Consider the following 19,690-nt stretch of genomic DNA (forward strand, 5'->3'; position numbering starts at 1 on the left):
TATTTGTAGTTTTACTAAGATGCCTCGAATAGATCCCGCACGCAATAAAAATAGGGATACGATGAGAAATAATCGTTTTCACCCTTATCAACTATATATCAAAATATATCAGGGATTTTGAAGTAACGAAGTGACGCAGGCTGCTAGTTTATGTATAACAATTTATAAACCTCAAGCTATATAAAACATATTCAAGCAAATTCTGCAGAACACATAGTTACTATATTTACATTCGGCTTTTATTTGAATGTAGTTGTAACGTTTCTTTGCCTAGCTAAAATGTTTCTGCTCATTTTCACACCACTTTACGTGAATTAATTTTAGTTCAGTTTTTAGTTTAGTTTAGCATTACTTACTTTATAAACATCATTTAGTCAATCAACTTTAAAAGTTTGATTTTTTTTATGTGCAAGACAAAAAGTAATAAATAGGCTATAATTGTTTTTACCTCATAATTTAGAAATATGATCGTTTTCAGAATGCGCTTATAACAAATTTAATCGCACTCTAGACATGTATTCAAGTTTACAATCGTGAAAATTTTAATGCACTACAACTGTAAACCAACCACAACCCAATGCAAGTTGATGCACCATTTTCCTCCTCCACTTACACATTGTTGAGCATAGGTTTGATGGCTCAACTCATCTAGCGAAGACTTCCACTAGATCTATTCTCTGGAGATGTACAATTTCCACGATTGCAGCAGACTCGATACTCCCAAAGCGTCCAAATTGATGTTTTCCCATGGACTGAATGTGCACGGAAATGAAGCGTTTTCGTCGCCAGATTGCGATTGCAGTAAGTGCGGGAAAGTCCCGTATAATGACGGACAATAACAGCAACAAGCCCATCAGCCCAGGATTGCTTCCCTGGTTACTGGACTGGGAAATGGTCATTTGCTACCAAATATGCCGCGACCCAGGTCAGCGTGATTGGTGCTGAATCATTCAAACGCAGGGTTTGGTTCATGCATTTTTTATGATTTTGAGTCATTGATGTTTTGACAATGTGAGTTTTTATGACCTCTGTGAGTTGTACGTTTTGCTATGTACTTGTATGTATACAACAACAATTTAGATGCAGTATTGGGATTAGCCTATCATTATTAGGATGTAGTATTGTCCACATAAACGATTGATTATATTCAAATTGAATCTTTGACAACTATACGTTTCATACAGTTCTTTTGAGATTCTGGTGGAGAGGCATTTCGGTTATATCACTGAACTTATTTAAGTACAGAAACAAATATTTTATGTAATACTAAGGATACCAAGGATTTTAATATATTCGCATTCATCCAGATACTTTAATTCACACATCCTTGGTTTTCGTATGAAAGTCCTTTAACGTGCGCCTTTCCCTATTACGAAATAGGATTATATATTGTATGCATACAGTAATTTGTATTGCCTTTGAAAACATTGACCATATTTTACGACCGTTTTCAGTAGGCCTACCTCTACTTTTATCTAATCTTTTTATGACTAAACCTTTAAATAGAGTTACCTTCGTAAATCAGCTCATAGTAGTATTACTGTACAATGTTACGGCCGTCTCAGCATCTTCGTGCCATCATCAAACGTTCAACCTTAGTGGCGTCGTTAATATACAAAAACACAAATTGTCACACACAACGAACACATACATAAACATAAACTGGGGGTTTTAACTAATCAGGCCTGTTGAATACACATATCCGCACTCGAGCAAGTAGCTGACTAGTTTCATTCTTGCGGTGTCGTGTCAGCGGAGGCATTATCATTTGTACTTAGCCCTCTTGGTCTTGAATCCTTCCTCTGAATTCTCTGATCTAAGGAAACGTCTGATGATGGCACGAAGATGAATGGGCCGTAACATTGTAATACTACTATGAGCTGATTGACGAGGGCAATTCTTTTTAATGATTTAGTCACAAGATCAGCACAGGGGCTAAATATGGATTTTAATTCATTTTATGAATCATACTCAGAGTAGAAGTCTTCATACCTATGAACATAAACCTATGAGAACTTCACACAATCTTTGTAATTATCTCCCGACGTTTCACACATACCACGGAGTATCAGTTCAGTGAACCATGCAGCCTCGCTCAGGTGTTGGCGTTTCGCAAATTAAGCTGATACCTTCCTCAGGTCAGGACCCGGCACGTCGTCGCCTAACAAGCCGCCGACACGCGTACTCCAAACGTGACCCGACCACTCCGCTCTCCTAGGCTGGTAAACGGTCCTCACACTCGGGGTTACCTCGGGCCGAACACCTGGGTAAATTAATAACTGTTTCGTGTAACTTGTGAACAAGGCTATCTTCTCTGGAGAGACAGTTCTACTGGAAGAAGAAGTTGTGTCTCAAACGATGGTTAATTGTATTATTGGATTTAATTTTTTTGATTAACAGGATTATAACCCAAGCCACTGGGGTATAACTGTCTCACTCTAACTGCTAGAAACCCAAATGAAATGAAAAATCTTACGCTCCAAAGAGAAATTGAAGTTTACAATTTATTTCATAAAGGATTGATCCGTGTGAGGAATTATGCATAGCTCGCTTTTAGTCAAAGTATAGCATAGTTTGTTAACCATTTGTTCTTCAACCATGTTCATGTTATTTTTAAAGCTCTTTAGATATATAGTTTTTGACTGTTAACAATATCTAAAAAAAAGAAGGTTCGTCAAGAAAAATTCACGTAATAAAGGCTCCATCAAAAGGATAAAAGTAACGACCAATCAGTATAAACAAAAAATAATAATAACCTTCTAAGGGCAGGATAATTTTACAATACAGTTGAGATTTCAGTCGGTGAATTGTCTCTTAGAGATTCAATCTGTTTTAATCTCCCGAAACATTTTGATTCTTTATACTGTTCGTCAGTTTTTAGTTTTTTTTAAACTAGTAATATAAATAAATAAAATTGTACTATTGAGATTTAGCTTACAAAACAACATTTACAAAAATTACTATACGTTCAAGTTACAGTACTTTAAAAAATATGGATTTTGAATGTCAAACAAATATTTTCGTAACGTAAAAACCCCAAACATAGGATTTTATGCGTTTATAATCAAACTGATATCACAATGCCAAATGGACAACAGTAAGAAACACATATTGAACATGCAATCCCCAATCACCAACAACACCTTTGCCAAACACCAAGTTCTCAAAACTCTCCGAGCCGCTTCCAAACTGTCGGCGAGACATGTAAGGATTGCTGGGGGGGGCGAGTGACGGGGGGGAGTTGTAACTGATGGTAAGTGTAAGCACACGTCACGGCCGGTATGTAATTATCCTGTAAAACACACAGACGCCTCCTACACCTACACTACACGACGACACGAACCGGACGACCTTGAGGCAGAGTGGCAGACCCTCATCAATCCTTCAACACCATCCACACACCCACACATCCACACAGCTGTAACGCCTGTAATGACCTACGATTAGCGGCGGTGAATAACGATTGGCGGCGGAGTGGATTAGCGTTTTTACGAGCGAATTTAAATTCACTACACTTGTTTATTTTTCGAAACTTGTCGTTTTATGTGTGCAAATCGAAGGGGTATGTTTTAATGAGTTAGGGGAATATATTATTGGATAGACAGTTCTTTGTGGAATATTGTGTTGGGTATTGTTTTTTATTTTATGGAATAATAAACTTTATTATTTGTCTTGAGTTAGGGGACTCTCAAGTCGTTTTAGGATAACGTTGCTTCTTACTATCTATTGTGAATCAAGACAAAGCTGGATCAACAAAGCTTTTTCCATGACATGTTTTAGATATGTATGAAAAGTACAGATTCTACTTTAAATAACTAAATACCCCCGCCGCAGCAAACCTGCCGACTATAAAAAGATCCATAATCATTGTACTTTATTCATTCAAAAAACATAAAACGATCAAGAATTTATACAAACAGATACAAGCGTGAAAATACGGTTTTGAATTCCCTTTCCAAGATACACTGCATAACACAGCTGTAAACACAGATAAAGCAGAACAAGAAAATGTTTGCAGCCTCTTTGAACGCTACTATCTCCTTCCTTTCGAAAATTTATGGGCCACTTACCCAAATATCGTTTCAGCTTTCTTTTGTGAATGTTAAAGAGGCGTTTTATTTTTTCGTATATCCAACATTCTGAAAACCAAGATTTCGTTTATTTTACTAATTGATTTTACATTAAATCGAAATAGGTATTTCTATTTGTTATCTGTTGACTCACTTCAGGTATTCATGGTACGGAGGTAAATGAGTGCAATATGCCGTTACTAATGCTTGAATGTAGAGATTATAATTGACTTATAATTTTATAAAACACTGTCAGAGTAATTGAACTTAAAATAATTTAATTGCAACCAAAGAGTTGTATTTGAATGTCTATTATATTTAGGGGGGAGAGTTGTGTTCAAGGACGACTGATTAATCTTGACCAAAGATTGCACACACAGGAGCAATTACTGTTTAATATTCGTACAAATATTTCATAATACCAAAACCAATAAATAAATAAAAAAATGTAACAAAAAACAGACCTTAAAACAAAAAACTGTTCGTAAACTATGCCTGACAAAATACTAGCATAAACATATTAAAAACAAATAATGGACCTGTTTCGCCGCTTTTATATTGTCTTTTTTATTAAACAGCTGATTCTCTTGTTAGACGGCACTGTTTACAAACAATGATGTATTTTACAAAAACCAAGTATATTGTCCTTTATCACACACCTTTTATTATATTAGGATTATTTCATCAATAATAATCTTACTATTTCTAATATCTTACAATAAATGTCTATATAACAGCTTTCAAAACAACAGTTAAATACAGTTATATCAGACCGTGATATATCTTCACCCTGTATAACAACATTTTTCAGGATGAAAACGGTTCCTGCATTTTATCACCCAATATTTTAGACCCACCCGGATATCCCAAACGTATTTCTTGCTAAGGAAACAAATATTCCTATTTCTTTCTGTAGTAATAGTACTTTCCTAATTTGTTTTCAGTATCCGGATCCTGAATTTGACGTGTCTACAGTATTTTTATTTATTTCATATTAAGCTATACGTATTAAAGTTATTAAGTGAATATATATTGCAATAAATTTTGTTTCTTAGAAGAGGTTTTAAGATTTTCACGCGAAAGATTGGTTCTTCCTCAGTTTATATTATGGGCGTTTTGTTATACACAGTAGCTGTTAATCGTTCGTTAAATAACTGAAAACTATTTTAAATGTCTTTAATAATCTATTTGTTGGGTAATTTCTTTCTGGTTATATGACCGTAAAGTATAGTACACATTGTAGAGACAACACACAAGGCAGAGATAAACATTCAAAAAACATCAGCTCAGTTAAACGTCTTCATCATTAAACATACACCAGAACAGGCTTTAGAGTTGACAATTTATGATGTCTAATGCAAAACATTGATATAGAATATACAGGCGTAAATAATTAAACATTAAGACAATGTTTTAAAATTGATGCTTCATTTACAAGACCATAGAGTTATTTTAACACCTCCTACATTTGAAATATTTTTTGTTGTTACAGTTTTTCAAAAATGTTTTATTCCTAAACAGGAAAAAGGTTGTTGTATCATTAATATCACCCTAAAAAGAAGTTGTAAATTGAAATTCTTCACAACAAGAAAGATAAACACCAGAATAAGTTTGAAGAAGTCGTTCAAGTTTGAGAAAGCAAGGCAATGTTTGCTCAGAAAGTGAAAGAGGCTACGCCATCTCCATTCAACAATGTACTTGCTCCTGAAATAGACTCCCAGTTTATCTCTTTATCACATTTAGCAATTTTAATATATTCCATTTTATGTAGGAAATTATATATACGGAAAAAATCTATAACGTCCTTTGTTAGATAAATACTACTTTTAAACTAGAGGGATCAAAAACAAAAAGCTGTTGATTTATAAGTGGTCTTTGTATCCGTAATTTAGTTTAGGGCAAAAAAAAATAGTGAAGAGACGTGTTTATAACTCAGCTAACATATTTTAGATTGTATTTAAGCTTATAAAATAAGAAGTAAAAATTATATCAAGCAATCTGACCAATAACAAAATAAACCAAGCAAATAACTTTATTCTAAAACGTTATGTTTGTAGTGTGTGTAAATAATATTTATGTCCCTAAAATGAACGATTAAATAACGTCTCCATGCAATACACAATAAAATTTTCGTATATTAAACTTTAAATAATATTTAAATATTGTAGGTTTAAATAGTTTAACGTATTAGAAAATATTAACTGTTTCACATTTTAATAATGGTTTCAATCAATTAATTTCTTAATCAGAATAGTACGTGTTTTTGTGTTAATTAAGTGGCGATCGATTTCTATTGGACAGTTTAATTGAGATACATCACCATTTACCATCTTTTGTATGTATCGTCTTGTTAAAAACAGTATGTGTCGTGTTTTAATTGTTATTAGAAGTAGCTTTTTTATTTAATTTCCGTTATTTAATTGAAATAGAGAAATATTCCCGGTTATCGATTCAAAGAGAAGACAGCAATCCACTGTAGTGTTAGAGGCAGTTCAGTTTCCACCACTCCTCGCCACCCTCACACAAACTCATAAATCGACCACGACCTAAGGAAGGAAACGCAGCTCTTGTCTACACCTCGGTTATGGCTTTCTAAGTACAATTTATACCGGGACAAAACACGTTTTATTTTCATCTTTATTGCTTGTTGTATGCAAAATTCGTTTAAAGTTTGGTTTTCTTTTACTATAAATACATTAGACGTACACATATTTTTACACTAAATACCTGGTTGGTTTGGTAGTTGTAGTTAGTTTTAGGGTGAATATAGCATTAAAGAATTTTGTCTTGTCTTAAGTATCTTTTATTTGATTACAAAATGTCTTCTTGTTTTTTTTTTAAACTGAACAATTTCTAACCCAGTATTAAAATTTCTATGTCGTGTGTAATTAAAGGTTAAGGCTAAAGAGGACATGGTCCTAAAACGGCCTCAGTAGAGTTTTAGCTCTTTGGACCGCCACGATCACAAGAGCTGATATTATCTATCAATGAGATGGGGACGCCACCTAGTGTATTTTAACCCAAATATGGGCGAAGGATGAGTGTAGAATGGTGTGAGATGATCTGTGTAGCTTTGTTACTAAGATCAGCTGTTTTATTAGAAAATCAGTTTATACAGGGTGTCCATAAAAAAAACGTTTCAGGACTTTGGGAAATGGATCCCCATACTAGAAGGAAGAAAAAAGTTTTAAGGGAAGGTATGTCTGAAAATGCATATTTACCCAGATATCCGCCATTTTGTTTTTTATACAAAAATATTTTTATCTGTGAAGTTTTTTATTCGATGATTATGAAACTTGGTAAACATGTTACCATACACAAGACCTATTATAGAAAAAAAAATAAAGTTGTTCCGATTGTAAATTTCAAAATGGCGGCCTTTTGAATTTTTCTAACTTAAATAACTCGAAAACGGCTAATTTTATGAAAAAATGTTAAGAATACGTTTTTTTAGCATTTTTAATTGCCTATCAAACAATTCCAAGATCAAAAAGATCGAACAAAAGATAACTGAAATATTACGTTTTTTTCTGTAAAAATAAGGCAAAGTTAGTCGGGGAACCCCTAATTTTTGCCTTATTTTTACAGAAAAAACTTAATATTTCAGTTATCTTTTGTCCGATCTTTTGATCTTTTGTGAAGTTTTTTATTCGATGATTATGAAACATGAAACATACTGAAATTAGTAATAATAAATTTGATCTTGGTATTGTTTGATAGGCAATTAAAAATGCTAAAAAAAAGTATTTTTGACATTTTTTCATAGAATTAGCCGTTTTCGAGTTATTTAAGTTAGAAAAATTCAAACGGCCGCCATTTTGAAATTTACAATCGGAACAACTTTATTATTTTTCCTATAATAGGTCTTGTGTATGGTAACATGTTTACCAAGTTTCATAATCATCGAATAAAACCTTCACAGATAAAAATATTTTTGTATAAAAAACAAAATGGTGGATATCTGGGTAAATATGCATTTTCGGACATACCTTCCCATAAACTTTTTTCTTCCTTCTAGTATGGGGGTCCATTTCCCAAAGTCCTGAAACGTTTTTTATGGACACCCTGTATAAAGCCCAATGGATCAGGAACAGCCGGGTCCAGTTTCGAACCATCAAACACTACTGACTTTTCTCAGGATCGAACCGGTGACATATTAATAAATAATGCATTGACGTAGCGTATTTCTTTTAGGAATATGTATATCGATTTGTTATTTACAAAAAAATATAACTCAACGTAAGAACGCGGGGGAACACTATTTCAATGAATAAATATCATCATAGTTAAATACTTACTACGACTATTTGCTAATGTTTTTTTTTTGCCACCGACTTCTTTAATGTTCCAAAAACCCTCTAGCAATGGAACAATTGCTTCACTCTAAGATTACTTATAAATTTATACAATATGAATTATTCATATACTTTACTATCTTTCTTTTTCATAAGCAATCAATATGATAAAAGACACCGTATATCATGAAATAACAGTATAAAATGTAGGTCGACTTTAGTAGACCTTTTTATCCTTTTCCATCCCTGTGTTTTTCTTCACCGTCAACTTGTGGTGCGTAAAACGTCAAACAATTTACAAAGTACAGACTTTCTTCCAAACCATAATCAGTGAGGAGAAGTATAATGTTGTAAGACATGACAAAGAGAGTGCGGATGTCACATAAACCGATGTCACAGTCACATTTCACACAACTTCCTTCCCAGCCTGTCTTGCAAGTGAATTACGTGCTTAAAATACGAACAACAACTCTCTTAGCAAAGCTAAAGTTAAAACACGTTAAAGAAATCGTGTGTTTCGTAAAGAAACATTTCAAGCGGAAAAGTGTTATTTGAGACAGGCTTACAAATTAAAATGTTATTAATTGTGTAACTTGTAAGTAGGAGGCTGAGTCAAAGTCTTGAAAATGTATTCTCTATTTACCCTACATCGAGAATGAAAGAGTGGACTTTTTAAATGTACGGGATACTGAAGTCCGACTTTTGATAGTAATTAAAAATAGATGTACAATCTTATTTTCAACTGTATGTTATAATCTCAAATTTATTACTATTTTTTTTTCTCGTAGCTAAAAATAAACTGTCCGATTTAAGTATTCACTCATACTTTTAACATAAAATGTTTTAAAACAGAGTATTTACGCTACACAAAATTTTTAATACGAACAATGAATTAAGTAAATCACATTATAAGAGAGCAAATAGAATGATAACTATTTATGTATCTTAATTCAACAGTAAACTTTGGATGGTTCTACCAACGAAAACATCAAACAAGGATCACAAATAAAGCAGAATTCTTCTGTAAGCTATCCAATAACACATCTTGCTTTACATTACACTTGTGTCATTATTTTTTACATGTGTTGCTACAAACAAGAATATGTCGAGTGAAAGATGATTTTCTTGGAGGAGAATACTGGAACGATATTTAAACGGAGCTGAATAATATTACAATAAAATGCAGAAACCATTCAGCTTGCAGAATCACTTGTCTAGTCTTATGTTTTATATCAAGATTAACAACACAATTACGCGTTTTCCTTAAACAAATTGATGCAGAAAAACAGCCGTGTAAGTACTTTGCGTACACTGTAGCAAAGATAATTTAAGGGTTAGGTTAGGTCAGGTTAGGTTATATGTTTTGTAGTTTAGAGGTATGTCTAAACAACAAAGAGGCAACATCTGGGATCGTCATATTCGAAAAAAATATGAGAGTAACACTTATTTCTTTTGGAATTCTATTTTTGTAATTAGTGTTGATTATTGACACAGAAATCGTCTGCAATTTAGATAGCCACACTAGGATATGTTTTTTTCTTTAACACAGTAAACAAATGAAATTACACCTTAAACTGGCAACTAATTCAAATCGCATAATAAACCATGCACATACACTGAATAAATGTTCGTAGTCGATTCTTAGCCCCAGCGTATAAATCGAGCCTTCAAATCAAAGAAGAAAATACAGCTCTTGTCTACAACATGGCTTACCGCTCCTTACAATAAATTATTTGTGTTTTTATCCTACCCACACGATAGTCTAAGCAAACTTAAATACCTAATTAGTTTTCATAATTTTTCTTTTGTTTTTGTAGATGAACAATTCATAAGGGGAAATGACAAATTATTTAAGTTCAATTAGGTATCCAATTGGGAAATGGTATGTTTGTATGTATACCTGTTAAATGAAATTTTTTGTGATAACTCGTGTTAAAATGTCTACATACATGTTTTGAAATGTCCCTTTGATGTCCAAGAAGTATAATTTAGTTTGTTACTGTAGCTTTTAGTTTTAATACTTTACAAGAAACTAGACAATGATGTAATTACAGTCTTAAATAAAGTTGAAAGTGCCTTAGCCGTAATGCATAAAAAAACATGCATCAATTATATTTGGACCATTCAAGTAAGGAGTTCTATTCGAGTATGACTTTCCCACTACAAATTATGGCACATGTTAGTCCTATAACACAACTAGTGTTAAAAGTACAACAGGATCTATAGGGGAAGGGTTGGTGTCACATTAGGGTGAGTTACACATCGTGTGTCACATCCTCCCCCTTCAAGTGGTGACACATGTTGCAATGAAACTACTGTAGTGGAGGGGAGGTGTGGCATGTAAATAAATGGCATGAATAAAATGACATTTTATAAAAACAAACCGTGTAAGAGGTGTTCTCGTGCTCTCCTCTTCACAAACAATTAGCGTTACTGTAATATATTTTTTTCAATTGGATTTGTTATTAAAGAGTGGCATTGGTAAGTTATTTTTAAATTCTCACTTTCAGACAATATAAACATTACTGCGTGCACTTGAGTGAGAATCTTTTGGTCGGTAAAGTTTTCAAGATTGCATTCTTAAAAAAAAAAATTGTGAAGATTTTCCAGCTTCTGGTAGAGAAATAACTTTGATGTTATACACCAAGAATTTATTGTAAAATAATTAATTTCCTTAGACTAAGACATCTGAATCTCATTTTTTTTAACAGTGACGATGTGGTAAATCTAATTTCTGGATAGTTCTTTTGGCTCAACAACAAAAATCTGGATATAGTTCACCCACAGGGTAGGCCTATTATTTTTATTTTATTAGGAATATTATTTGGTAATAAGATACTTCTAAGAACAAAGAATTGTTGAAAAATAAAGAATGTCTTACATGTTTCCTAATAAAATCGTCGTATTGTCTAATTAAGGTATATTATTGTTATCAAAGTAAAACATGAAAATTATTTCTTCGGTCAAATGATGTAAATTTGTTATTTATTTATAACGAAGTTTGTTATGTTTTTATGAAAATTTAAACAATATTATTATTCTCTATGATACATTTTTTATTTAATATAAATATAAATTTATACTGATTAGAAGAAGCAGTGAGTCCATTTAAAACAAACTAAACGCACGTATTTATCCAACAATATTTAACAAGAAGCGCACTTCACATTTTTACATCGATAGATAATCGTGTGCAAAACACGTTCACGGTTCAAGTCCGCCGTTATCGTCCAATTACACAGCCAATCAGAGATCAGCAACACCTCACTAACTAACTGCCTCTCCGCTCGGCACCACATATATCACCACTCCGCCGTTCCTCTCAGCCTATAGTTCCGCCGGTCCGGTCCACTAATTTCACGTTTTTTTCTCGTTGCCGACGTTGATCAAACAAAGATCCCGTCACGGCCACCCACCGTCGACACCCTCCATTAGTCAACTCATCACCACCTCTCCACTCCTATGTCTACCTGGCGGCCTTCTGGGAAATGCAACAAAGGTGTGAGAACTGATGAAGGCGAGAGGCCTGAAATGATCCTGAAAGGTGTGTTTGTCGTAGAATGACTATGGAAGTCTTTTTTTACTTAGTTCAAACACATTTTGAATCTTTTTTGCATTTCTTGTCAACGCTATAGTCAAAATAAATGTTATACAGGGGGTTAGTTTAAATTACTAAACTAAGAAAAGAATCTTATTGTTTCTTTCGTTTTACAACTCTTGCAACACCTAATTGACTGTATACAATTTATAACTATATTTCAAAAATTTTTCTTGTTTTCTAGTAAGAGTTTGTATATTTACTACTAGTCCCAAAATTGGTTCGTGACGAATAGTGAACGTACTGTTTCATCACGATGCAATAATAATGGCATTAAGTTGTTCCGTTTGAAAAATACGATATTACCAGGGGACCCTCATCTATACGAAAACTAGAGAGCCTAATAAAACGTGGTTTTTACATTTTTAAACCTTAAGCTGTTATCGAGTTGTTTTTACGTGTGCCGATTGGTGAAATAGTATTATTATGTTAATATCTACCAATTGTTTTCCAACAGAAGTAGCCAGCAGAAATGTGACTCGAAAATAGCCTTATCCCCGTTTATCTTTCAATCTTGAAAATAAACGTATAAACTAATAAGGATCTCTTCCAGGAAAGCGTGTGTAGCTAAACGTAAGTGATAGCAGTTGTATGTCTTCTTGCTCTTCCAGGGGATGTTCTCAAATTTCACAGGAAAACTAATTTCATTGTCACCCAGTCTCCGAACCAATATGATTATTGTAAGACCAATTACTAATCCTACTTCATTAGTTTGTGTGTACGTTTTACAAACTAACCTGGAGCATAATATTGGTATTTCATATGAAGAGTTTTTAAAATCTTTAACAAATTAAACATGACTTTGTATCGAGAATTAACCAAGTGGAAAATACAAATGAAATGTTTCCCAGCACATTTCAATCCACAACAACAGTGGGTTTGTCGTTTCGACCCTGTAGTTTATTTCATGAGGTAGTTCCCGGCGTCGGGAAGGAAGTCTCCGCAGAGAGTATGTAGCCTTACAGCAATTTATGAGACGTTTTCAGGAGCCCGTGTTATGTCTTTATACTATATAAAGTCTCCTTGTCTTCGCATAACATTTGTAAAACTAAAAGATGTTGGAACTATCTTAAGCACCAAGAGAATTCCAAAATATAAATAAGGGAAATAAATCAAATTGTTATATGTATATACTAAGTATTAAAGATCTAAACTACAATTTAGTACCATTCAGTAACAATTCCAACTCATGTTTGAATTCCGCTATAAACACTTAAATTCAACGAGTTTTCTGCAGCTTTTCGTTCGGTTGATAAATAATTGATGTATTATTCGTAGCAATTATGAAATGGTAGTAACAACCCCGCTTAGTCCTCGTGTCATGGTTAAGTTTGAAAATAGCTTTTATTGCCATAGTATCACTTGCGTATGTTATTGAGCGCATCTAAACGTAAGTACTTAAGGCACTTAAGGAACTGCCAATACTTATTTTAACCCTCTTATGTCTTACGACTTAAAACTTATAATTTAAATCAACAAATTAAATAAAAACAACTTAATAATAACTACTCGCCTTAACGTTTGTATGTGATTATCGTTCCGTTGATTGAATATGGTCACTAAGTTCTTTAACATTACAGATCAGCTGAAAACAATTTAACTGTTTTGTGGTAATTTTATGTTCGGGCAGTGCTCAAATGCGTTGATGCTTCATATGTCTGTATGGGTGTACAGTAAACTTAATAAAACACATTATGATCGTACAAAACTATACATCGTCAAACTACTTATTGCCCCCCAGTATTGACTAAAGAATTACACTTGTGAGATTTACCTGAAAATAGGGACGATGTTTAGTTGCATGAACACACCAAAGTAGTTATGCAAGGCGAGATAATGTTATGGATAATTGAAATTCAATTGAAAAATCTTTGGTTGATGTGAGTGAAGTGGCATTTGTGAGTTGTAATGGGGGGGAGAGGTGTGAAAGGGAATGGGAAGTGAAAGAGAAAGAAAAAGGGCAAGTGAGAAAGAACTAGAAATGTGGGTAAGAAAATTATTAATAGAGAGATAGCGTATACGGATATGAGACACACATCAAACAAATACAGACTTTACGATTGATTGGTAATATTTCTACTTGCAGTATCAACACAAAAAATTCTACAATTGCATGGCTATAATCCTGTAAGCTACGCACAAGTGCATAATTTTTGAAAAAATAAAATAATAGTTTTATACCATTAGTCAGTTCCTTCTAATTCACCTACTCTACCAAACGAAATCCATTCAAACCATATGTATTAGCCTGATTGTACTAAGGGTTGTTTGAGCCTGGGGTGGTTCGTTTAACATCCCCCATACTGCACTACCCTTCTACGCTTTAGCGCTTTAGGCTCTTCAGACTCGTTATGCAAATTGAAATCCAATCTGTCATTTCAACCCTTTGTCACCTCGGGGCTGATCTTTGATTTCAGTTACAAATTTGAACAAGTTGCTAATAGCTTGGATTAGATTCCCTATGCAGATCTATCGCAAGGTTATTTTATTTTCTCGTGGATTGATTGTAAAATAAAAAGGTTTGTAGTTGACTAAACCAATATAACATAGTATATATTTATTGCAAGACGTTTTGCAATACCAAGTTTTTTTCGCCTTAACTGAACATTATTTACAAATCAGACTCAAATTACAATCTTGGATGTTTACTTGTGTGCTTATACCACAGTTACCTACTTTACCACTCTACCTGTCACAGTATGTTAATATTTTAATAATTAGATTAATTTAAACAAATTAACCTTTAATGTCTTTTAGAGTACAGAGTTTACCAATTGAAAAACATGTTTCACCATTTTTATTTATTTATATATATTTATAAACTATTTATATTTTTTCTTACTAGCAGTGTACCCATCCTTCGTACGGGGTATAAATTTAACATGCTTATTGCAGTTATACTCATGTTTTGCGTTTGCAATGGGGAAAAATGTGGTTTCGGAAAATTTGTAGTATTTACAATTATTTACACTATGTAAACGTCAAACTTTATTAAGTCTTTTGAATGGTTAAAACATTTAACTGCTGAAACATGTCAGAGTAATTTATAATGTACTATATTTACATTGATTTATTGGGTGCGATATTTTGTTTTAACTTTAGGTACCTTATTTGTGTTGATTTTCATAATGTCATGAGTGTTCTTCGTATAATTTTTAATGCGTCTGTATTTCCTATCAAGTGAACAGGGTTGAATAAAACTGGGGTTGGTGTCACCAGAAATTACTCAACTCACCCTCTAAAGTAAGGGTTGGTGTTGCTCTACAGTGTGAAATTAGGGAGACTTACAACAATGGAATCCAGCAACGACGGTCTCTAGCTTTTACTGTGGCACGGAAATGAAGTTACTCTGGCCTTTAAGCTGTGGAATGAAGTGTTTTCAATCTTTTTTAGAGACAAATAACAAAGTTGTATGTTATAAGTCCGTAATTTAGCGATTGAAACATTTAGTAAAGATAAATAACAAAATATTATATTATAAATACCTGGTTTTAATGATTTTTTTTTTAATTTTATTTCATTGTTCATTTTTACAAAGGGTCTCATTTTATAAATTGAAAAAAATTGAGAAAATAATTATTAGTTTTCAATCAAAATAATTCCACATCATTCGTTGTAATTTATCTGGCTATGCAATTTTAGTGTTACATATTTTATTAGTAGATTTTAAGGCATGAAACACAAATAAACTATTAATTTTTTGTCTAATTAATTCAATATAAGATGTAAAATATTATACACCTACTTACTGTTTAAGTGTGATATTCATTTAGCAACAGTGTTTTTTATAAAATTTTTGTTTTATTTTCCACATCCAATTTATCTAAAATTTTGAAACATTAAGGATATGAAGGGTTAAGGAAATGACACTCCCTCCACTGTTAGTGAAACTGATATGACTTGATCCCCCTTTGTGTAACCCCTAACTTGACAGGTATCCCGACAAAGATATGCGGAAACCCCGATTGTCGTCTTAGGAAACTTCTTTTGTTTGTATTCAATTTCAGTTACAATTGTAAATATATTCGTAAAACTACTTTAAATTTTGTTCCATTTAAATTTGTAATTTAAATTACAAGAAATTATTTTGAGAATTTCATTGTAAGCATTATACACTTTATCAGTACCGGTTGAAAGTTCAAAATAGAAATGCCTTGCAATATTTTAGGTTACGAGACAAAATTTATATTTTGATTGAAAGCATATTTTAACAGTGTTGACCGAGAAGAGTTTTCGTATCGCCAGGAGCAACAATCACTTGCTGATGAATAACGTATCAACCCTTAACCCACGTGAGTGGAATATTAATATCAGTCGCCTCACAGGGGTAGAATATTTAAAATGTTTTTAGAAAAGTTTTTTCTTTTTTTTTTAATCATTGGAACATGTTTATAATGTGTTAGGACAGTAGCTTTTAACATGTCATGAACACTATTCATTATGATGGGATTATATTTAAGATTGTAATTGTCTTGTAACAGATTTCTTACCACAATATTTTAAATGTATAATTTTAGTTATTACTTGTTTACAAAAGTTCAAAATTGCTTTCATTATACAAAAAATATCCTACTTTCAAGTCTAAGCTCTTTTATTTATTTATTTGAACAAATAAAGCTCTTAAGGCAGTGTACTTTTATTTATAATGCACTTGACTTAAAACGTCACGTAAAAAATGCACCATCTTTTTTTTTTAGAGGTTGGCGGCCTCTTTTAACCTTGCATTTGCCCGTCCACATAGACTAAGCGCCCGTGCGTGGATCGTTTACAGCAAAGCAAGGAGTGAGCCGGTACAGTACAAAGGTGAACTGTACTGATAAAATGTTATCGGCAGTGACCAGGATCCGAACCCATGACATCGCTGCCTTGGGCCCGAAGTCCGCGACGCTACCGACTGAGCCACCGACTCACTAAATGTATTGTATGTAATGTATTGTATGTAATGTATTGTATGTAATGTATTGTATGTAATGTATGTAATGTATTGTATGTAATGTATGTAATGTATTGTATGTAATGTATTGTATGTCTAAATGTATTGACTAAGTTAATAACAGTCATTTCTTTAGTGCTTATCAAAAGATCACATACTAATATTTCAATTTTATTACATTTTTTTTCACTAACTATAGCATTATACCACAACGTGTGTCACCACTTGTGGTTATGGATGTGTCACGTTTTAGTTCCAACTCACCCTTATTTTACCACATTCCTTCGGTTATGCTTATGTCAAGACCTATTTTATATCATATGTCACCATATGTAGGGGTTGGATGTGACACCTATGTAACTCCCCCCAATGTGATATCAACCCTTCCCTCATCTCCACATGGGGCTAGTTGTAGGCTAGACATATGAACTTTAGTTACATTACAATATGTCTCGTCGATTAATTGTGCCTCGAGGTGTAACTTACCCTAAAGTGACACCAACCCTTCCCCCAAGCTCACTGTAAGGCACCATTTGTTCACAGTAGTTATATTATGATTAGTATCAGCTCATTTACATGGACAGTTGAAGTACTAGTAACATAGTTGGGGAGAATGTGCCACTTGTCACACCAATCCTTTTTCCAATCTCATTGGGTAGCTCCAGATGTTTTTTTCAACTGTTGATATGTGTCACCTCTAGTTCTATTGTAAAATTTAAATATTAATCCACCTTATGTATCTCCACCCCTTTTACTACCTCATGTCGGGGCATGCAATCTTTTATCAGTACTCTGTGATGAATTTCAGCTACATTTTAGTGATTTGGTCGTGTTATTGATTATCAAACCAAACCGTTCGTGTTGGAAACTACAACTAGACTCGTTTATTTAACCAGAGGAGACAATTTACCGCAAATCACAGAGCCCAAACAGCCAGATTTGATGAGTATTAATACTAATAGAACCATTTTACCTTTTGACGGTTTTGAGTTCGAGAGTGACTTCTTGGTGGGACATTTGATTTGGTGTACTGTATCAGGTGGTGGAGTCTGAGCTCCACAACTCCAGTTGTACATCAGGTAAATCATTACACATTTCAGCAGCAGGGACACCATCAGTTGAGTTACCAGACCTGGGTAGTTGATTGAGTGACAGTGGTGTCAGGTTTCAGGTTCGTTACCACTCAAGGTCTAGTCACACCTTGCACCTGCTGATGAGCGCGGGGGCGTCTGTGGCCTACACTCCCGCCAAGATGCGAATATGGCGGGAACCAGTATTGGATTACGTAAATGTCAGAGAAAAGTGCATTAAAATATCATTTGTATGAACGGAACGAACACGTACATGCAAATAATTGTACTATATTGCATATAGAGTTCAATAAATGTGAAAACAATAAACATCTTAAATAAATGTTTTTGGTTGGTATGCAGACATGTAGAACATTCTTTAACTAACTTAAGGGACAACATAGGATAATAGTTTCAGGGAATCCCAAACTATGGTTTAACATGTCGCTATAGATTAACTTGTATCCATACTCAATAAAAGAAAATACCACATACCACTTTACTACGTGTCAAGTATTAGTCCAAGACGCGTATTTTTTTAAAGCTGTAACACATATTCATATATAAATATTTTTGATAACATAACCTTTTTGTACTAAACACACCACAAAGACATGAAGCAAGAAGCATAAAGCTGTGTTTAGTCAAGAATACACTAAGCCAAAGTAGCAGCTCTACTCAACGTCAGTCATCTCTTGTACATGTCAGATCTTACGATGGAAACGTCTTATGTACCTTTGTCATAACACGAAGTATAAAGTGTTCATTGCGCAAACACTGGGCTTGAAACACTAAGAGATTATAATAAATAGTGTGGGATTGTAAAATATTGAATTTTATGGTTACAATAATTAAAAATATTTTAATTGCATGGTATTGAGTCAGTTAACACGTATAATTTAACTACTATTCCATTTCTTTTTTTCTTTAGCTTAGTGTAATAACTCTTTATAAGAGTCATCATTTTAAATTATCATCAAAACGTTTTAATTTGTTAAAAACCCATACCATAATATGTTTATAAGTTTATACTTTGCAACTGTTTAATTTTAATTATTTTTACTGAAACAGCTTGAAATTTGTTTTTATTGATGAATTCAGAAAACACCACAGATATTACAGTACCATATAGCCTGTTTTCACTTTTTTCTGACATGTTCTTTAAAACATAGCCTTAACATATCTTGAAGTAAAAATGGAAAGACAACTCATGACTATGATTCATTCTTATGATGTATTTAAACTTTAAAATGGACCTTAACTTTTAAAATAAACTTTAAAAGGATTGTCGAAAGAAATGTTAAACTCCAGACATACGCTTAAGAAATAATCAATCTAAGAGGGGTGGTTTTATCAAGGTTCATGTTTTAAGATAAAATTGTTTTCGAAAAACCGTATTTTGTGAACAAGTGAGTAGACTCTATTTTCGAAAGAGAATTAATATGATAGGAGATTCAACAAATAAACAATGATAATCTGAACACATGTAATAAATAAAATGCAAATAAAAGTATATACAGTATAGGCATAACAGATGACATAGATTGTTTGACAAGGTGAAGCCCTCAAATCAACTATTTGACAACCAACCCCTACGACACATTATAATAATTCAAAACCCACTCCGTTCACAAAATGTATGTGGTTGTAGGGGAAGGGATCTAGCCCCTCCACTTATTCCTACCTTAAAAAACATAATAGCTGAGGTTTATCAAAACATAATC

This window comes from Macrosteles quadrilineatus, unplaced genomic scaffold, assembly GCF_028750875.1.
Source record: "Macrosteles quadrilineatus isolate MER2022 unplaced genomic scaffold, UCM_ALF_1.0 Scaffold_8__2_contigs__length_117827958, whole genome shotgun sequence".
In the NCBI taxonomy this organism is placed as follows: Eukaryota; Metazoa; Arthropoda; class Insecta; order Hemiptera; family Cicadellidae; genus Macrosteles; species Macrosteles quadrilineatus.